At 38.0% G+C, this 17,252-nt stretch overlaps 1 protein-coding gene across 1 annotated transcript in view; it reads left to right on the top strand.

Annotated features, from left to right (window-relative positions):
- Positions 1 to 1,204: 1,204 nt before the first annotated feature.
- Positions 1,205 to 17,252, top strand: part of MAPRE2 (microtubule associated protein RP/EB family member 2) — a 67,535-nt gene continuing 51,487 nt past the window's right edge. The window contains exons 1-2 of the mRNA XM_015815622.1: positions 1,205 to 1,289; positions 13,711 to 13,772. The gene's annotated coding sequence lies outside the window, so the exon portion shown is untranslated. The remainder of the gene's footprint in view (positions 1,290 to 13,710; positions 13,773 to 17,252) is intronic.

The following is a 17,252-nucleotide window of genomic DNA, read 5'->3' as shown; positions in this document are numbered from 1 at the left end:
TAATTTTTTTATATTAGTTATGTGTTATTGTTGTCTTTGTAAGCCATCCTGAGTCATGTGTCAGTTAGGTGGCTATATAAATTGACAAGTGAAATAAACAAAGTCAGCATAAGGAGTATGAAATAATTGAGGGAAAGGTTAATGAAATGGAGGAAATTAACTTCAGTTCTCAGTGACTTGAGTACAGATCCAAATTTAGCTGAGTTTAGAATAGAGGGACAAAAATAATGTAGAGAGTAAAATGTAAGACAAGTCCAATCAGCAGACCAGAGTCCAAAGATTGCTGACTTCTAAGTTCAGTAAAAGGCATTTTTTTTCTTTCTCTTCCTCCCCTCAGTTAAGGGTAGGAAGGACCTGAAGGAATGATCTTTTATGCAGAGATCATCAGAGCAGCCTCCTCTAGCTTTTCTCACCCTATCCTACCCCAATGTACCAGCTTTACTTTATTTATTTATTTCTATATCAAGCCAACGCTAAAATAAATTCCTCAGAGAATTCACAAAAAATAAGCGTAAAAGCCAATTACATTAAAAATTAAAAAAATTAAAAAAGAACACCCTGTAAATTAAAAGAAAACCATATTCATAACTGCAAAATTAACCACACAAAATATGAGTTGCAGATCAGGATTTTGACTTTAAGATGACTTGGATACAAGCAGCAAGAGTTAATTTTTGCTCTCAATATTTTTTTTGCTTGAAGGTAAGCAGGGGACTGAAACAGCAATTTCCAGAATCCAATGTGCTCTTTCAGTGCAAAGAAAGGGTAGGAATCCCAGCAATAAAGTACGATGGATAAGAATCCATCTGCGTATCCAGATTCGGCCAGTTGTAATTTCAAAGCTACGGTGACTTAGCAATTAAAGTCCACCGTCATTCTCCCCTCCAGAGAAGAAGGTGGTTCGCGCGCCCTTGGTGCTCTTGCTGCAGCCGAGGTAGCCTCCGCTGCCCAGGCCTTGGCTGAGCGAGGAGAACGCCCAACAAGGCTCGCTCGGGGAGTCGCAGGCATGACAGAGCTCTTTTGCCTCCCTAGCAGCCCCACAGACGCCTGACGCAGCCCGCCTTCGGGTTGGATTCTGGCCATTGGCCTCCCTCTCTCCCTCCCTCCCTGCTGCTGCTTCTGTCGCTGCTGCTGCGCACCAGGACCGCCCATCTCCAGAGCAGCCCAGCTTGCCCGCCCGTCTGACTCACGTGGCACTCGGGCGCAGCGGCAATCGTTGCGGAGGCTGGGGAAGGAGGGGAAAACAAAAGGGAGCTGTCAGCGCGGAGAGCTGCACGCCCGGTGGCTCGGTAAGAGCAGGTGTGAGTGACGGGCGGGCGAAGGAGGCGCTGACTGGCGCTTCTCGAAGAAGGGGCAAGGAAAGAAGCCAGGGGCGGAATGGGACCCTTCTTCGACAGGCGCCCCAGAAACGGCCAAGACAGCAGTCCGGTCTCTGGCCGTCTGCAATCAGGTTGGCTTTTCGGAGCCCGAGACGAGGAAACGGAAGCGTTGCGCCGGACGCTGTTGGACGAGCGGGAGAAAGGGTCGCCCCGCTGGCACCCCGGAGGCTCTGGAAGGCTTCCCGCGCGGAGTAGGCGCGCTCCTGGCGATAGGGGAGCCGGAGGTGGGGGCGGGGGATTCCCAGAAAAACCTGAAGTTGGAAGGAAGGAAGAGTTGAGTTGGTGGTGGAGGGAGGGAGGAGGTTGCTTAGTAGGAAGGAACTCGTAGGTAGGCACGGGGGGAAACCCTGTTGGTGGAGAAAATGAAGCTGCGGGAGAAGCTTCTACAAAGAAAGCTGCTTGGGGTGGGTTGGATCGAACCTCCCCGGGTTGCCGGCCGGCTGAAGTTAAAATAGCTCAGGGGACAGAGCTAGGGCTGAATGGTTGGAATCCGGGCTAAGTTGGGATGCTGAGAGTTCTTGGTGGGTTTCGGCGAATGGACCGGACCTCTGAACCTGGGACTGAGTTGAAAATGGGGGAATGTCACCAACCTTGGGCTCAAAAATAGAAAGCTCATTTTATCTGGAATAAATATTCTATCTGATTATTATATGTGCTGTAAAATATGTTGAAGGCAGGTTATTAAGCATAACTCTGTGGGCAATGGTAGTTGTTGAGGCATTTTGCCATAGAGTTGGACTTATCAAATTTACTGAACTCTTGGCCTTGCCAAAATTTATTCCACTTTCTAAACCTGCCACCAATCCTTTGGCAGCCCTGATGTCTTTATAAGGATTTCTCAGTCAGGGAACCAATCCAATTCTGATTTTAGAAGACTATTAATTCAGGAAATCTTGGGGTCAGGGTGAACAACTATCCTTTGTTTTGAGCACAAATGTGACAGTGACAGGCAGTTTGAAGTGGGGCCTTGTACTGGTTTTCTGCTGAAAACATTGTTCTTTTAGTATACAAAATGGCAAAAGGGGGGGGGAAACTGACACCCCCCCCCCATTTTGAATCAGCAGTCCATCCTGGTTTAGGAAATTTTGATAGCTTTTTATGCATAATAACATGACCCAAGTTATTCATATAAGCAGGCAGGAACAGTTGCAAAATTACTTAGTGGAGTAATTTTGATTTGTGCTGTGCTTAGGTCTCTGTTGTTGGAGCAAATATATCTCTGGTTTTGTTAATTTCAGACAAATACTTGCACACACAAACATCCTGCAGAGTAGATGGAATATGATATAAATTAAACTGGAGATTAGCAATTAGGTGCATATAGCAAAACCAAACAGTTTTTAAAAACAAAATACAGTAGCTGAAATCTCTAGATAGCCAAATCTTTCAAGTTCTCTGCATTCTCATAGGCAAGAGTTTTTAGACCCTTTGTAATTTTTTAATTTGTGTCAGTAGTGTGAGTAGTGTGTCCATCTGAAAAGTTGGTGAACCTTGATTTATATCACAAGAATTTAGTTTCAATGATGGCAGGGTCTGGACACAGGAGTTTGGGTGCTGTTCAATTAGATGAGCAGGAAGTTTTCCATGTGCACTATAATTGGCTTAACATATTTTGATCATTTGCTGAGGGCAGTGTGTAAAAGCCATTACATCCAGGATCTAAAATAATCTGATTTCTTTCTGTAGGAGTGTTTATGCATTTACAAATAAACTTGGCAAGCTCCTTNGGCATAAGGATTTACTTGTCAAGAGATATCTATTTTAAGGTGACCTTTTCTCGAGATACAGCAACATACACTACTTTATGCCTAACAGATTAACTATGATTTGAAAACAGAAAAAAATAAGTGTTCTATTTCCCAAATATATTACAGAAACAATGTTCTTATTACTATAATTGGCCTGCAATTTTTCAAAAATAGTGTCAGTTAATTTGTTTCCTCTAGCTCCCATTAAAGTGGCAACCCTTCCAGACATCTGTCCAACAGTGGGCTACACTGAGAATGCAGATGACATTCTGCCTGGTGCTTGGTGCCCTTGAGGTCTGGATGGAAAGAAACAGACTGAAGTTGAACCAAAACAAGAGAGAATTGCAGTTCATCCAGCAAGGCTCTGATGTTTCACAAGAAGTGACATTGAATCTGAAGGAGCAGGTCCATAGCTTTGGTATCCTGATTTGCTATTGCTGGTAGCTAGAAGGGCATTTGCCCTACTGAGTACTCATTACAGCTACACCTTGAATTGAAAGACCTTGCAACAATAACTCATGCTCTCTTCCTTACTTGGATAGACTACTGCAATGCTGTCTGCATTTGGATGCAACTGGTCCAAATGTATTCTGTATATTAAAGTGGCATTATCTGCCATAACCATTTATGGCCAGCATTGGCTGCAGATACTTTCTGAATGTAAAAGTGCTGCTTTTGACTTGGTGCCAAGGTATGTTTGGGACTGTCTTTAGGTAGAATCAATAGATACATCTAAAAAAATGGAGGGGAGTGTGTGTTTTCTTTTCCACAATGACATTGGGGCAGAGAGCAAGAGGAGGTGGTTTTCCATGATAGTCCCCTTATCCTAGAATGGCTTTCTTTGCTAAGTTAAATTAGGCCCTATTGGCCTTCCAGAAGCAAGTTAAGATGGAGTTCTGTGGAAGACTGTTTCGATTAGTTGGGAATCTGACAGGAATGTTTATATAGTTCCTCTAGTTATACTATTAGTTTTATTTTTGGCATTATACCTGTTATAATTATACTCTGGTGTTTTTTGCTATGTACACAACTGAGTCATATGGTTGTAACAGCTAGAAATAAAATAAATACACTCTGTCTCTATTCTCGTTATTAAAATGTGAGCTATATTGTTTCCAGTTTCTGCATTTAGAGTATACTGTGGAAATGTACTAATATTTTCTTCACTGATAATCTATTTCTAGGGAAGGAAATATCAGAGTAACAGATCAATTGCCTAGTTATTCATCCACAAACATGGCCAGCAGAATCAGAACAAATGTTTTGAAGTTTCTGCTTCTGCTTTCATTAACACTGTTGTTGCTCTTGTAATAATCTGCTGGTATGCTTGAGTTAAAAGTACATTTTATATCTGGTTTATAAGGTTTAGCATGTCAGTATATCAGTCACTCCCAAAGCCATGTCAGAAAATAAATTAGACTATTGTATTAATGGGTATAGTATACTCTTCATATGCCTAGGCACTTTTAAATGTTATAAGTAAAAACAGCAAAATGTTCATAAATGCCTAGGCCCACAGCCTGGAATTCAATCCTGACAGGACTAGAGGTTGACTTAGCCTTCCATCCTTCCAAGATGGTAAAATGAGGACACAGATCGTTGGGGGCAATATGCTGGCATTGTAAATCTCTCAGAGAGTGCTGTAAAACATTATGGAGCAGTATATAAGTGCTATTGCTATAATCAGAGATGATTATAATCTTTTTTCTTATTGGGTACTCTGGGAGGGAGGGATGCTTTCCCTATTCATGGTAGGGTTTGGTAACAGTCATAAATTTATTTAGGAGAATAAATTTTGAAAGAAATTAAGAAGATTTTGTTTGAAAACTTTGAACTCTATAACCCAGCAACAGTGTTATAGCTGGGATTAAATATATTGTATTTTTAAACACACCTCATTTTAAATATATAGCAAATAATTTTTAAGCGAGGAAATATGTTTCTAAAGGATGGAATTAATTTCAAAGCATAAACAAACTTTGAGAAAAGCGCAGTAGTTTAGCAAAAGAAATATAGAGAAAGGAATGCCAAGACATTTCTATTCAATGTGCCATATTTCTCATATTTGTTTTAGAAACAATATTGCTATATGAAATACAAGTCATAAAGTAGAGCATACCTTTTTTTACATATGCAGTCATTCAAAAACTGCTTAGTATTCTGTATCCCATTTCTGGATCTTTTTTCTGTATTAACTTTCATAGCTATTGTTCCCTTGTTTATATTGCAGTTAGTCATAACAGTTTTACTAGCAGCATAGAGCAATTAACATCAAGTGAATCCTTTCAAATGTGGGATTTGAATTTACCAACTCAGCTGATGTGAATGCTTCAGATAAAATTTAAATTTAAAGAAGACAGAGAAAAAACAGTTACAGATCCTAAAAAGGTTAATTTAATGATTCACAGAAAGAATGTTTGCAATTCTGCCCTTCCTATTGCATCATCTGTTTTCAATGAAACCCCTTCTGGAGGCTGAGGATATTCTTGAATTATATGGAGTAAGGTGTGGGAAGATGGAATATACATACTGTATCTGCCAGAATAAATTCCTGTTGAGTAGAGAAAGGAGCCCTGGTGGCGCAATGGTATTGCAGGCAAACTGTGGCCATAGCCTGGAGTTCAATCTTGATGGGACTCAAGGTTGACTCAACCTTCCATTCTTCCAGATTGTTTGGGACAATATGCAAATAATGCTTACATTGTAAACTGCCCAGAGAGTGCTGCAAAGCGCTATGGGGTTGTATATAAGTCTAAATGCTATTGCTATTGCTATAAGGCAGGGTTGTCAAATTTGCAACGTCACGTGACATGCCACGACATATTGTGACTTTTTCCCATTGCCGGAGCTGGGGTGGGTGTAGTTTCGACATGACGCATCTGGCCTGTGGGCCGGCAGTTTGACACCCCTGCTATAAGGCTTACTTTTGGTTAAGTGTTAGAGATTTGCAACCTTAGTGACGTTAATGGGTGTGTATTGTCCTCCATTCTATTATTTCTCCCAAAGCTGTTATTCCCTCTCAGAAGATCCTCAGTGGCTCTTAAGACAGAATTTTTGTGGGAGAATGGGATGCAGAAAAACTGCAGATGGAGGAGACTTCCTTCTGATGCTTTTAGATACATCATTTTAGGATTCAGTCCCCCACTCTATAAGCAGAATGATTTACAAAATTATTTAGGGAATAAATGTCTAATAAATATATAGCAGAAGTGATTTGGCAAACAGGGATCTACCTATTCGTATTCAAAAGGAATACAACCCCTCACCCTATTCCAAAGGAATGTTAGTTGTAAATTAGGCAGGAATAAGGCATTACAGTAGATTAAGCAAAATCAAACCCTTTCTGAGACCTACTCAGGTAGCATTTTATGCTTTGATTTCAGAAGTTCAGTGAAATACTCTTGTAACAGGAGATAAGGTGAAGTTTGATCTACTGTTGTCCTGTGCCAGAAAGGCGTATAGATTGCAGCAGTAATATTCAAAAAAATCCACCTAGGTCTGATTTGGAATACATTTTTTCTTCTAAATTGCTGCGTTTTATAAACTCTCGCTAAATTAGTACTTTTCTTTCCAGCATGAGTAATACAGAAATCTGATGTTAAAATGCATGTTAAAAAATATTTTATTTTTACAGTCAACCATCTGTCTGTTGCTTGTGCTGTTCAAGGTTAGGTTATTATTAGTAATTCATCAACAGCGTGTGCTAGACATTCTACAGAATGCAGAACTGAAACAGGGTGCCTGCCAGGTAGATTTTTAAACTAAGCAGAGAATGACAGTAGGAAAGATCTGGATTTGATTATGAAGTAAATGAACTATTCTAGTAGAAATAAATCCAGAATAGATACATCAGACTAGAGTCAGGAAAGCTACTGAGGAAAGATTTAAGGGGAGGGAAACAACTTATTGGATAAATGTGGAAAAACATTGTTCTGCACAGGGACAGAAGACAATATTGTTGAAGGATAATCCAGTATTACTCCATCTCTTTGTTATCCCTTAAGACCTATCAATGGAGACTTGCAGAATATGTAGACTATATAGGTAGGGAAAGTTATAATTGTCTATGTTAGTTCCGAGTATGAATAAATACTGTGGGAAATTCTGAAAGGAAGAAAAGAGGCGAAACACCAGAGAAGTTTCAATAGCATGTCAAATGTTCTTGTTTGCAGTTTAATAAACTTCAGGACAGCTGGATTTTTTATAAGGATTCTTATGTATTAGGGCAGTGGTGGCGAACCTATGGCACGCATGCCAGAGGCGGCACTCAGAGCCCTCTCTGTGGGCATGCGCACCGCGGCCACTAGCGGCTCGCGCAGGTCCATTAGGCTACCGCCGCCCGGAGCAGCAGCCCCGCCCAGCACAAAGCAGGCAAAATGGCCAGCTAGCAAGCTCGAGTAGAGATTTTAGAGTATCGAGGTGGCCACGCCTACCTGGCCACACCCACCCAGTCTGCTGTGACCACTCTGGCCATGCCCACCCAGTGGGCCACCGCCCCCCGCCCTCCGTGAGGGAACCACAATGCTGATGCGGCCCTGGCACTTTGCGATAAATAAGTGGGTTTTGGGTTGCGGTTTGGGCACTCGGTCTCTAAAAGGTTCACCATCACTGTATTAGGGTAATCGGAAACAAAGGGACTAGCATATTTCCTCTAAACAGGCCTACTTTAACATTTGAGGAATCTTTTGATCCTCTTACAGTAGTAATCATAGTAAAGATTATAAATCTGAAAAGTTTACGGCCATATGGAATGGTACATGAAGCTAGTGCAGATCATTGATTTGCTGGTTAGTTTTTCTAACACTTTAATTACACGGTTTAATTGCACAAATAAAAATTGCATTTGCTATTAACCTTATTTTATCTGACATATACTCTTCCCATTGTAGTTTAGGTTATTTTAACTTTTATTTTGAGATTAACACCTAAGTAATGCAAACTAACTTTCTGCCTTCTTTTAATCATATTTCCGTGATATGAGTAAACATAAAATAAATAGTTTGTGGTTGCAGAGTAAGAGAAAAGTTAGTGCTCCATCCAGTAAACAAAATAAGAAATGCTGCTTTAGGCGTCCTTCTCCCAGTAGAATAAGATCGGGAGTACTGCAGATAGTTGGTGTTTAATTAGGATGGCACTAAAACCACATGACCAAAGTTTTGCATTTGGCTTAAACAATCTATATCATCCTTCCCAATGGTGTGCCATCCAAATACTTTGAAATGAAACTTCTTGAAATCACAGCCAACATACAGCAAAATCTATTTTAGGTGGGAGTAAGAGTTGCTATATCAGCCCATTTATTATGTTCTGGTGAAGTGCTAGGTGATTTGAACAGCGCAAACAAAAGCAGGATCCAGGGAACTATAAATCAGTCAGATATCAATATCAGCAGATCATATGCAGATTGATCTGTAAACATCTTTAAAATGTTAATTAGCAAAAGTTATTATGATTGCTTGATTTCAGAAAAACATTAGACAAATATATAAGGAAATGCCTTGCCTTTTGGATCTGGTTATCTTTGGAGGGATTTAAGAACTTCATCCCCTTCGAGAAGTACATAGAAGGTAGACCAGACAATAGGCTTTTGCAGTACTTGCACTTGGAACGAGTTGCCATCCTTAGATACAAATAAGCACAACCCTGTTAGCATGTTGTAAACTGTATTCTTTCAATAATGATTCAGCCTCAGTTGATTTGATAAAAGTTGCCTCTGTTAAAGCTATTTTTATTGTGGATTCTTATTGTTATATTTAACTTATATTTTTTGTCCTTTGTGTTATGTGCTATCACAGTTATATGCAAAAGTGGCAAATGCAATTTTAGACTGCATCAAGAGAACTACACAGAGAGGCTGAATATAGCAAGTTTTCATGCAGATAATGTGCAATAATTGGGAACATTAGGTACTTAGAGTGATATCAGTAAAATGTAATGTGGGTGGAAAAGTGAGTGTGCTTTACCTCCTTGACATGCCCAAGTGCTTTCTTGGTAAGTTTGTTTGACTAATTTTTATCCCATCTTTCTTCCTGCAACTCAAAATGGCATTTATAGCATGCTCTCTGCCATTTTTTCACCACCATAAGATAGAGTGAACTGAGAGACAGTGCTTAGTCCAGTAATTTAGTGAGCATGCATAGCTAAGGATGAAGTTCATACTGATTTTCCACTGCCTTTTTCCTTAAATATTTTTTCTGAGTAATATCAGTTCTAGGCTTCCTATGCTATCTCTTACAAATATTAACCAGCCCTGACTCCGCTATACTTCTCATACCATGCATGCAAGGTCAGCCAAGTGCTGCCAGCTATTGGAAAATATTTTATGTTAAATATAACTAGGAATTGGTTTATAGTGTACTAACTGCATGTGTTAACTAAATCAAAATGACTTTTCAAGAATGCCCAATTATATTGCAATAACTATTTCTTACATAGCTCCTATGTCATATTTTCCTCTAATCTTTTTACTATTCTCTTTCTCACTCATGGCCCAAAATACAGTATATGGAACTAGTTGCATAATTTCTTCTGTCAAGACAAAGTTGATGAAGTGACATGCAGTTTATGAATGTGTGTGCTACAATGTATTTTTTTTTATTTCCAAGACACCACAATATTTTGGGGCATTAAAATTGCACAACATGACTAGAGATCTGCAAAAGCTGCCATATCTTTCTCATATAAGCATTGTAGCTGAGTACTATGTGATCCTATCAGTATCAGCTGCTGTGTGGTCTTGCTCATGGAGAAAAACTTTGGCCTGGAATAGAAATGCAAAATACAAAGTTATACAAAATCGGAGCCAAAATATTTGAGAGCTGGGCTTATTTAGATTCAGGTTTTATAGTCTTCTTAACTATGCATGCATCTTATTTTTTAAAAAAAATGGATTCTGGTGCTGCAAGGGATTATCTGTGCCCCTGGGTTCTAGACTGATAGTAATTTAAGACTCTTTTCTAGGCTGTCTGTAACAAGATTTTCCTCATAAATGCTGGAATTTCAAAATTGCACATTGATCACCTTGCAATTTTGCTAAATAAAATAAAATGCAGGTTTCACGAGCTAACTGTAATCTGTCATGCAGAGAAAGAGAATACAACTTGATTGTTACATGATCCATAATGATTGCTTGCTCTCTGGTGGTTCCAATTGACAGAGAAACCACATGAAAGGATCCCCTGGGAAAAGAATGTAAATGCAACTGTAGCATTTCTTCCTAGTATTCCTTCCTCCTCCTATTTCCTTCCCAACAACTACCCTGTGAGATGAGTGGGGCTGATGATTAAATCTATTATACAAATCATTTCTAATGTCTTTCATTTTCATTGAGGTATCCAACTTTTCATTACATTTCATTTAATGTACACATCCTTTCCGTTTGAGCCCAGTTGGCCCTTTATTGGTTAAAAAATGTAATATTTACTTGGGCTATATTCTTACATATATTTAGTTTTGTCCTCTATCGTTTTCCATCAAATATTTTGTCAATGCTGCTAACATCGGATGTTCTTGCTTTGACAACAGATGGAAATGCAGCCATTTTCTCTATTGCTTTTAGAATTAGTTGCTGCTGGGAGAGGGAATAGGGATGAGAATCCAGCTAGTCATAACAATAATATGGGGGAACCCAAGGACATTGGGCCAGAGCTGATAGTGTTTTGGCGGTCTGGAGAGCTGGGGAAAAAGCCCGCACTTCAAGCTAATTGGGGAATGTGATTTATGACTGTTTATTGGAGTAGGGAATTGCACTTTGTTACTTTGTATCCAGGGGAGGGGAATTTAGTTTTTGGTTTCAGCTATGTAGTGCCGATACTTTGTCTCTCGAATAAAAGATTCTTTAAGGTAAACAATGCCTCAAAGTTCTTTTGAAGGGTTTCATCTATCGGAACCATGACATCTTTTTTAGTCAAATCTATTCATTTAATATATTTTTTCTATGGTTACTTAATGAACTTGTTTTTCTGTTTTAGATTTTGTGCTTCACAAAGATGAAAATTAATCGCTAAAATATTTTTGCTTAACACTCCATTAATTTTAAATTAGCACTTCCTGCATATCTATGTGTTGAAAAATGAACATTGGCAAAAAATGTCCATACCTGAACAAGGATTTGCAAGTGGTGAAATATTAGTTCAAATAATGTACTGAAACAAACAGAAATTGTATGAATAGGCAGGTGAAATATAACTGCAGTTCCCTTGACAAATTTCTAAATTGTAATAAAAAAGGAGAAGGAACTGCTTTACCATGAGTCAGAAATTTGTATCTTGAGTCAGAAACTTCCAGACAGGCACAATGCTTATAGAATGCTATTTTCTTAGAGCAGCCACAAAGGATTGAGCCAAATTAAACAGTGTACAAATAAAATGATATATAAAACGGGATGCTGTATTTCAAGATTGCTCTATTATATATATCAATTATTTCCATCTATATTAAGATGGAATAATTTATTTCCATATTGTAAGTATTATAACTATATGATTTTTTCCCACTCTGCGGGTACGTTTAATTGATTCATTATAGTCTACAATGAGAGACCATTCTTAAACAACAATTTGGCTGAATCCAATTCAGTACAGATAATACAACCCTTAGAAATTAATTATGACATATGAATCAATTCACACATTGCAGCATCATAAATACAGTATGTTTTTGTCTTCTGATGCATAGTGGATCAGTTGTGTTTAAACTTTGAGCCATTTGTTCACTATGTTGGGAGTTGCAATTGGGTGGGGAAAAAAAGCATCTGACAAGTGAGAAAGAGGATTTCCCTAGCTGTTGTGTAACTTTTAAGCTTCAAAGTAGGGGTTTAGCTAGTGGAAAATGAAAACACATATTTTATATGTGGAATATATACTTACAATATACATTTTATATATAGCCTCAGGATGTACATCTCTTTTCTAAGGGATCCCTGTAAAGAAATCCAATTTGGAAGTGTAACACAATATTATATGGGATACTTTGAAGTACCTTTCATTTAATCAATCAATCAAGCTGGAAGGGACCTTGGAGGTCTTCTAGTCTAACCCCCTGCTCAAGCAGAAGACCCTATTTCAGACAAGTGACTGTCCAGTCTCTTAAAAACCTCCAGTCATGAAGCACCCACAGCTTCTAAAGGCAAGCAGTTCCACTGGTTAATCGTTCTCACTATTAGAAAGTTTTTCCAGGTTGCTTGTCTCCTTGATTAGTTTCCATCCAGTGTTTCTTCTCTTGCCTTCTGGGGCTTTGGAAAATAAGATGACCCCCTCTTCTTTGTGGCAGCCCCTCAAATACTGGAATACTGCTATCATGTCACCCTTAGTCCTTTTTTTTCTAGACTATCCATACCCAGTTCCCTGCAACCGTTCTTCATATTTCTCTCTTTGTACTGTATATGTATCTGTATATATATGTGCGTATGATTCAGAAATACTAGGTAGGACATAAATTTCTCTGTCCTATTAAATGAAACAACTATTAAAAGTAATGGTATTTTCTGTCTTCCCCAGAGGGAAGTGACTTTTTTATGTTTCAAGTGGTTGGTAACATTCTGTTTATTTCTGTTCCCCCCCACCCCAGTATTTAGCATTTGCAGTGCTGTCTATTTACTGGTGATTACTTTGCTAACAGTCAACTCTCCCATAGTACAATTAGGTTGAATTCTGGCTTGTCTTCAAGGTCTGTATTAAATAGCTAAACACACTTGTAAATTAATCTGCATATCAATAAAACTTAATAGTATTTGGTTTGGGTCCAAAGATTGCAATCTTATGCATACATTCTGAAATCCTCTTATTTTAGCAGAATTCTAAAATAAGTATATTGCAGCATTTATTCTGAAATCAATGGAACCCTTGTGTTCAATATATCTCTGTGCTTATCACAATATGACAGGAGAGATTTAGAATGATTAAACAAGCCTTTCAAATGCAACTTCTATTGCACATATGAACTTACAGTCCCTCAAAGACTACAATAGAACTCGGCCATCCCAACAAACATAATAATAACTGCATATGTTAATTTACGTATTTTCTTAGCAGCATTGTATTGCTATGAATTAATTCTGGGAGGGCATGTTAGCATGTTTTTTTTCCTTTGGTTTGGGGTTAATTTCACTATTCCTGAGAGCCTTTTCCAACCTGGTGCCTCCTAGAGGTGTTTGGATATAATTACCAGAATTTCACAGCCTACATAAGCATTGGAGAATTCTGGGAACTGCAGTCCTAATATCTCTAAAAACATTCTATAAGAAGCATCTGCTTTTTTTGTGTGTGTGGTGGTGGTTTGACAGTTTGTATTGCATGATGCAACATTTAAACAGATGCAATGATACGCCCTAGGGATATATTATTTAATAGCTTCTATAAGCTGTAGTGTAAGAATTGCATCATCATCCTCATTATCCTGAGGGATGTGAGGTCTGCTCATTGGCATGAAAAAGTGATGCTTTGTTCAAATTTTCAGATATCTTACTCAGATAAGAGGATTCTAAAACAAGTTTAAATTGATGTCAATCAGGATATACAAAAGCAATGTACTGAATATTTTTTGTATTTTGTGTTAAACTAAAATTGCAATATTTTCTTTTATAGTATCAAACTACTACAAGAAAGAGTTCATCTAAGCAGACAGTACAAGTGGCTGAATATACAAAGTAAGTTCTGAATACTTGCTGCATTAGTTAGCAGGCAATAAATTAAATGTCATATTTATACACATTGTGCTCTTGATATGAAGTCTAAAGTACTTGGCCAAAAGTATAAAACAATTATCCCACAACATCAATATTATAGTCAATGTTGATGCTTATATATCTACACAATCAATAAAACAGTTCAATACTATAATAAATTTATAATGATTAACTATTAAATATAAGATATTGGAAAAAGATAACATCAGTTTAAACTACCCCATTTAATAACAACTGCATTACAGCAATTAAATATCCAATAAACTGCACAAAAGTGATACACAGCTATATCCACAAGGTGGCAATGTCTAGAATGCTTCTGGAAAAAGTTATTCTTCAGTCAGAGATTCTTGGTGTTGCTGTAGAAGTAATAAGATCTTATTTGGGGCTTGAAAAAGTCTATTACAAATACTTTCAGTTTAACACAGAACACAACAAACATCCAGCCTTTAAACTATTGTAAACACTGAAGTATTCAAGCAAATGAACAATAATTATTACAATTCTATTTTATTGAAATCAATTAATAGAGATAAATGTTAAATTTTTTTAATGAAGCAGGTTTATAATCCCCTGTAAATATGTAAAATCTATTATAGGTACTCCTCAACTTATGACCATAATTCAGCCCAAAATTTCTGTTGCTAAGAAAGACTGTTGTTAAGTGAGTTTTGCCCCATTTTATAACCTTTCTTTCCACAGCTACTAAGTGAATCACTCCAATTGTTAAGTTAGTATCATGGTTGTTAAATGAATCTGGCTTTCCCATTGACTTTGCTCATCAAAAAGTCCCAAAAGATGATCACATGACCTGGGATGCTGCAATTGTCATAAATACATGCCAGTTTGCCAAGTGTCCAAATTTTGATCACTTGACCATGGGGATACTGCAACAATTGTAAGCATAAAAAATGGTCATACGTCACTATTTTCAGTGCCATTGTAACTTCAAATGGTCACTACCTGTGTTTCCCTGAAAATAAGACCCAGTCTTATATTTTTTTTGTCTCCAAAAGAGGCACCAGATCTTATTTTCGGAGGATGTCTTACCCACTTACCTTAGGACTACCACAGCCAGGCCTCCCACGCCCCAACACCTGCCTTGCCTCGCCGGCCTACTTCTTCTGTGGCTGCTCGCTGCCGCTCATGCGGAAAGGCCTCTGATGGCAAAGCAGAGGCCCGGGGCCACCATGCACATCAATCCGGAGCTCATTTCTCAGCTGCAGAGGTCTTTCCGGAAGGTCTCTGACCGCGAAATGGAGGCTGAGGGCGATGCATGCAAGTGGCGGCGAGTGGCCGCAGAAGAAGTAGGCCTGTGAGGCAAGGCAGGTGTTGGGGCATGGGAGTTCTGGCTGCAACTGTCCTAAGGTAAGTGGGTGCGGGGCACGTGGGGCAGCTCCACTCCATCCCTGCCCTAGCTTGATTGTTACCCGTGTGCCTTGCCTCACCTCATGCAACCAGGTGCAATAGAGTGGGTTGGGTCTTAAGTAGGGCTTATTTTGGGGGTAGGGCTTATATTGGGCGCATATGTAAAAAATCAAGCTAGGGCTTATTTTCGGGATGGGTTTTATTTTTGGGGAAACACGGTAAACAAATGTTTGTAAATCGAGGATTACCTGTAATCATAAAAAGTATTACCAGACTTCTGATTATTTTTGCCATCAGAAAATAGCACAGCTACAATATTTTCAATTGGCAGGCTGCTCTTTGAACTCATTCATGTTTAACATAAGTTACACGTTAATTATTTATGGATCTATATATGGAATTTACTGTATACCCATCTCTCACATTATGATGCTTATTAACAGTAATATTAATATATGTTCAAACATCTGATTAAGACTCCTAAAATAATTGCAAAGCACCATGATCAAGTGGATATATCTTAATTACAAGTCTTTCCTTTTAATTAAAAACTTGGAGGTATATGTAGATACTTTCCCTTGATGAAAATGATAAATAAAAGTTTACTTGAATGTTTATTTAAGGCTCCAGTATATGTGTGGTAGCAGGACTACCCAATTCTACCCAATTTCTAGCGGGATTACTCAATTCTGTAATAGCTTTGTTCCCTATGCTGTCTGGTAAACTCACAAGATTCATTTTTCTTGGCATGCACATTTATATATAACCCAAACTAGACTGTTGTTTCTCTATGTCTTATAATATATGTGGGTATATGCATAATTCTGTATTTATTTATTTTTGTCATATTTATGTAGTGTATATCGAAGGTGGTGACCCTTTGAGAGCTTTATGCAACAAAATTTCATTTTAATGTACGCCGATTAGTGTACATTCAAAGTGACAATAAAGTTATTCTTCTTCTATTCTATTCTAGTAAGATAAGATAAATTCAGAGCCTTTTTAGGGCCCTGCTTTAAAATAGCCTGAACTTTGCTATTTTGGCTTGGCCTCTTTCTATAATCAGAAATTATTGCTTGGAAAATATGCTATCTGACTAATAATAAGTCTCATTTTTTAAAATAAAACATAGACTATCTACACAGCTTGAATAATTCAAGTAATAATGTAAACTAGGAAGAACTATTGTGTTTAAACCTAAACACTGAATTTCATGAATTCTAATCATTAAATACATTCAATTCATTTTTGATTTTTAAAATTCTGTTTGAAATACATTTCTGTCCTACTCTAAATTCAGCAAGCATGTTGCAACAGAATATTTATGTATTTTTTAAATGCTAATTATCATGAAGTTTCTTTATTTCAGTACTGGGCAATGATTCCATAATTTAAAAAAAGTATTGAAATAAGAAGGGAAATGACACTGAAGTACTAGTATTATTAAAAATTAGTTAATTCTGTCTCATTCATGAGCTGGGAAAAAGATGAAGGCATTGTCATGGAGCACAGCAAAACCAATAAGTTGCAAGAGCTTGTTTCTGCAATCGGAAGGTACAAGTAGAGAAAAACCCAAAGAGATAGTGAATCATATTGTTAGAGGATTAGTTAACAATGTTAATAGTATTAGTATATAGTATACTGGCCTTCCAGAAGGCCTTAAAAACCTGGCTCTGTTAATTATCTTGTGATTCCATGGTAGAGTGGAGCCTATTAGCTGATTATATGAAAGTTAACGGATTGCACCCTGTTTGTTTTCCTGCCATTTTTTGTCTTGTTTTTATTTTAATTTATATTGATTGATTTAATATTTTTTATGTATTCTTGATTGTTACTGTATATGCCACCCAGAATTATTATGTGAGATGAGCGGTTCTACAGATGGAGTTAAATAAATAACTATTCATTACAGAAGCTACACCTGCATGTTTTATATCAACGGTTCTCAACCTATGGGTCGCGACCCCATTTGGGGTCGATCGACCATTTCACGGGGGTCGCCAAGCAAGGCTGTCCGCCATTTTTTTTCCCTTTTCTGGCGGGTGCCTTACCTCCCTTGGGCTGGGCCAGCTG

Source organism: Protobothrops mucrosquamatus, unplaced genomic scaffold (assembly GCF_001527695.2).
Source record: "Protobothrops mucrosquamatus isolate PMUCROS unplaced genomic scaffold, P.Mucros_1.0 scaffold356, whole genome shotgun sequence".
Lineage (NCBI taxonomy): Eukaryota > Metazoa > Chordata > Lepidosauria > Squamata > Viperidae > Protobothrops > Protobothrops mucrosquamatus.
The sequence above is the reverse complement of the archived record's forward strand: the minus strand, read 5'-3'. Positions and strand labels throughout refer to the sequence as shown.